At 52.6% G+C, this 5,042-nt stretch overlaps 1 protein-coding gene across 1 annotated transcript in view; it reads right to left on the bottom strand.

Moving 5' to 3' along the window:
- Positions 1 to 5,020, bottom strand: part of ADAMTSL3 (ADAMTS like 3) — a gene marked incomplete at its 3' end in the record, with an annotated part of 156,111 nt that extends 151,091 nt beyond the window's left edge. Inside the window, exon 1 of the mRNA XM_015427218.1 lies at positions 4,995 to 5,020. The remainder of the gene's footprint in view (positions 1 to 4,994) is intronic.
- Between the last annotated feature and the right edge of the window lie 22 nt (positions 5,021 to 5,042).

Here is a 5,042-nt window from a genome sequence, read left to right on the forward strand (position 1 = left end):
CAGCCCGGAGCGGGGGCTCCCGCCGGTCCCACCCCACCGCCCGCGCCCCGCCCCGCCAGACCCCCCACTCCCCCGGGCTCGCTGGGCGCTGCGGAGGTCAGGGTCCCCGGGGCCGGGCCGGCCTCCTCTGTGCCCGGGGCGCACGCGGGGATGAGGCGGTCAGCGGACGGTGACGCACACGTCAAGGCTACCCCCGAGGAAAGCTCACGGGGCTCCCAGCCTTCCGAGCCACGCGACTGCCCGCATCCACACGTGACACGCTTCCCACCTTCACACGCTGAAGCGCGCCCCGCGTCGGAAAGACGCCTCCTTACCTGCGGCTCTCGGGGAGGCAGCCTGCCCTCTGGACACCTTCCGAACGAGCGGCCGGAGAGAACGTGGCTTGTGCTGCTAAGCGGCGTCTCCCGGCGGGGCAGCCACCCACATTCCCCGCTTCGCCAAGGTGCGGCTCGGTCGGCTGTCAACAGGCGCCCGAAAAGCCGCTTTCAGATCGAGTGAATCCGCCGCCTCGACGGGGAGGAGGCTGCGTCCCTTTGGGGAAGAGCTCTCTAAGGACCAAAGAAAGCTTGGCCCGGCGGCTGGATCAACAGGCGGCGAAAATGCCCAGTCCTTCCATCTGCGCCACAGAAGTTAAAAATACGCGTCGGGGAACTAAACATAACCCCGGGAAAGGGCTCTGCCTGAAATGTGTTTGCGCCGTTTCCAACCTGTCGTGAGCCGCAAGCGCGGGTCTTAGGCCTGGGAACTGAGCGCCCTCTAGCGGAACATCTAGACGGCTGATGTACTCGTGTCTAGACCAAGGGTGCGACTCTCTGTAGAATTGCCCGGTTAGTCCCTTAGCGACATCTGGTTTTGCTTTAATCCCAACACCTTGGTGTTCTGCATTGTTACAAAGCAGTGAACAAGTTCTTGAGTATCACAGAAGCCTTCATCAGGTTAAATGTGCAGTGAAAAGAGGAGGAAAAGAGAGGAAAGGTTGTTTCAGGGCCTGATGGGACAGCTAGCCCAAGGACAAGTGCAGAGCTTCATAAGGAGACCAGGTGGTTTGGAGGGCAGACCAGATTTCAAAAGGGATCCCAGGCAAGAGACAAAGAAGGGGGGGATGAGAGACCACCCCCTCACCTTTGGGAGATATAAACACACTTGTGACTATTTTCTTAATCAAACAAGATGTTGGGTGCCGTGCGGAGAGGGTGAGAGATATATTCTTATGTATTCTTATTCTTCTCCTTAAACCAAAATACATCCCAGGAAAACAGATAAAAGTCACAGCCACAAGGTGTAGGAGGATAGCCAACTTTTGTATCAATCTTGGACCTGTAACATCAGCAGCGGATCCAACTGAGCTTTGAAAAGGCTCAGCTAATAGTCAGGGCCCAATTTCACAACTTTTACAGACACAGGAGCATTTTTTCCTGGTCATCTGGAACCATACTAGACAAGAAGAGAGACAGTGTGGTATAGTGGTTAGAGTGTCAGATTAGGCTCTGGAACGCCCAGGTTCAAATCTCTGCTCTTCCATGGAAGCCTTCTGGGTGACCCTGGGCCCATTACACACCACCAGCCTAACAAAGTAAGCAGCTTTGCCCCCCCCCCCCCGGAGAAAGGGGGGGGATGCCATGAAGAAAATAAATAAGTAAATGTTAAAATGTGCAAATATGCGGCCCCTGTCTTCCTCCAAACAAATAAAGCACACTTTTGCTCAGTGCCATTTTCAGGGGCAGGTGCCATTCCACGTGGCCCTCCCACCATCAGCTACATTCCTGACAGGACCTGAGACCTGCAGAGTCCCAGTTGCTGTGGCACCCCATCATGGTCCTCCCTCTGGTGGGACTGCAGAGCCCCCGAGCATGAAGTTAGCGTGTCGGGAGGGATATGGCCTTTTTTGGTACTGTACAAAGCAGCTCAGACAGCCAAGCCTTTGGACAACTTTGTCTGCCCATCTTTTTTTCCTCCATGCCAGGAAAAACTCCATATCCTTATGTCAGGCTGGGCAGTAGTTCTTGCTGTAAGTGTTGACACTTACAGCAAGAACTACTGCCCAGCCTGACATAAGGATATGGACCAGTCTTGATCCAAAATGAGTTATCCTCTCCCAATCAGGGCCACAAAGGACTAACACAGTCATATATGGGCAGGCTATAGAAAAGTGAGTGGACTGATCGTTCAGCCTGGTTGCCAACAAAATAATGCTTGCCATTGCAGAACTTGGCCCCGAAAAAGCATACTCCTCCACAGGCCTTAGAAGCAAAAGGCAGTGAGGTTGCCAATCCATCCAAAAATACCGCCTCTAACCTTGGCACTTGAGAGTCTGCTGGAGAAGACAATTCCAGACGGGTTGCTGTGTTGATCCATAGCAGCAACCTAAAACAGGAGTCCAGCAGCACCTTAAAGACTTAACACCGTTTATTGCAGCAAAATGTGTAACATCTCCTCCCATCCTGTCACATTTCTGTTGTCTGCAGCTTTTAGTGTAAGTGCATCTGCCAAAGGACAAACACTCCACACATCTGATGATGTGAGCTCTGACTCATTAAAGCTTATGCTTTAGGTTTGTCAGGACTCCAGTTATATTTTAATGGAGAAGAGGTCAGAAACCCAAGTGATGCAGTGCTGGGAGCAAGCCTATGCCAGCCTGCGCTGAATAAACTCAAGAATCTACAATGGATCTCAGAGTTATTTCACAGGCTCCAAAAGCTCTTGATGGCAGGGTGCCCATGTATTATTACCTTGTTTAGTAGATTATCATCTCACCCTTCCTCCCAAGGAACTCTGCAGCATATGCTGAGAACCAGCTGTGGTGTAGTGGTTAAAGACTCAAATCTGGAGGACTGGGTTTGATTCCCCACTCCTCCACATGCAGCCAGCTGGGTGACCTTGGCCACAGGGTGTCTGTAGTGGGGAAAGGAAGGGAAGGCAATTGCAAGGCACTCCGAGACTCCTTCGGATAGTGAAGGCCCGGGTATAAATCTTCCTCTTTCATGAGCCCAGGTGTCCCAGATCCTCATCCAGTGCTCTAACCACTACACTGGTTCTCTGGACAGAGCTGGGGAACTAAAGGGAGGACTGTAAACTCTGAAACCAGGTCAGAATGGGTCCCTCTGCAACAGACGTGTTGTGTCAGTCCCAGTCTACCCACCCACTCACAGCTAGCTGTAATCTGGCCCTTTAAATACAGGCTAATTAAATCCTGGTGGGGCAAAGGAGACACCCACACAAAGCCTTTGATGCTCCAAGCAGGTGCAGAAGCCCTGCCTGTGAGTTCTAAATCACAGGGTCCAAAAGCATCATTGCGCAAGTGCTTCTTCATCACTCTTCAGTTTAACAAGCCCATCTTGTATTAGGAGTAAACCTTATATTGAGTTGCTACCATTGATATTTGCCAGAAATCACAAAGTAAAATTCTGAATCCCCATCCACATACACCCTTTCCTACTACAACAGGTTTGGGGTTTTTAAAAATCACTTGGCTGCTCACACATTGATAGCCTGAGAGAGAGAACCCTCTAAAGAATCAGTGGTGGGACAGTTATTAAACTGCATTCCCCAGGATAGACTGCTGCAACGCATTGGGTGTAAGGCCATATTTGAAGACCAACCGGAAGCTTCCACTAATTCAAAAAAGGCAGCACATCTTCCACCTCTGGCTCTTCATCTATTTCCAGGCTCAATTCAAAGTGCTGGTTATGACTTTTAATGAGCCATCCTGAACAGAGTTAACACCCTTCTCAGCCCATTGACTTCTGTGGACTTAGAAGGGTATAACTCTGCTTAAGACTCTGCCCTGTTAGAGCCCCAGCCAGTGTGGGACCCAAGTGCCTCTAAGCCAAGTCCAGGGGGGGTCGTCTGAATCCCTCACGCAGGGGTCCCCGGAATAGTGCCCACGAGCACTGCAGTACCCACCACCAACTGTCCTAGCACCCAGCAAGGCTCTTGAGGAAGTGGGCAGGACCAATGAGGTTTTTGCCCAGTAGGGCTTCTGACTGGCCACTGGAGATCTGATTGGTTGTGCAGGTTTTAAAACATTGGTTCGGCAGCAGCTGCCGCCACTGCACTAGGAGCTTCGCTGTGCGGCTGAAGGTCAGCGGCAGGGTTGCAGGAAAAGAATTTTAAAGCAATATGTTAATGTTAAACAGCACCCTATTCATTAGAGCTTCTGCCCGAAATGTTGAAAAGTTACTATTAGATTTATGCAGGCGCTCACTCCCTGGCAGTTGGCTCTGCCTCCTGTGGCAGCCATGTTGTGGTTGACCTCCCCCCCCCCCTCAGAAACCCCAGTGGGGCCGCCCGACCCCAACCCCCCCCCGCCCTAGTACCTGTGCTAATATTGGCTGAAATAAGATGGGTGGCTGCCTAAGGGGCTTTTTCTGTGTTGGTACCTGTTGCCCCTCCCCCACAACAAATGTGCTGCTGGCACCGACTGTGCTAATTTCTGGAACCAGCTGAAGACACACCTGATAATCCAGGTTTTCTGCCCCCATCATATAATCATTTTTAATTAATGCAGAAGCCTCTCCAAGTACCATTTGTGGGAAGAAGAGAAGCGTCGAGACAGGCTGCCGGGCTTACAAGCACACAGTTGTCCTCTTGACATTCTAACTTACCATTCACTATTCCTGCAAGACTTCCTTTCTTCCTCAAAGGAAGGCTAAACACCCAGCGGTTTGTTTCTTTATTCGGAAATCAGATTTGCTGCGTGCCGGGGGGGCCTCACTCCCGGGGCGGGGCCGCTGCCTTGCGGGGGCTCGTTCAGCCCCGGTCGGCGGTCTCGCGGGGCAGCCTCCAGCGGGGGAGCCCGCAGGGCGGAGGACAAGGTTTCCTCTCCCCCCGAAAACCTTCGGCCAAGTCCTGGTGGTCCCCCGGCAGCCACTCCTCCCGTCCCAGGCAGCGGAAATGCGCTTTCTCACACACGTCCGTCCCCCCATAAACCCTTCTCTCATCTCGAGGGTTAACAATTGGGTGATCAGGGGGCTAGATTTGAGCCTCTACCTTACCCCGAAGCGACCTGCCAGCGGACGCACACGGGTCCTCCTCGCCCGCCC

The sequence above is a fragment of the Gekko japonicus genome, unplaced genomic scaffold, assembly GCF_001447785.1.
Source record: "Gekko japonicus isolate JY-2015 unplaced genomic scaffold, Gekko_japonicus_V1.1 scaffold1102, whole genome shotgun sequence".
Taxonomy (NCBI): Eukaryota; Metazoa; Chordata; class Lepidosauria; order Squamata; family Gekkonidae; genus Gekko; species Gekko japonicus.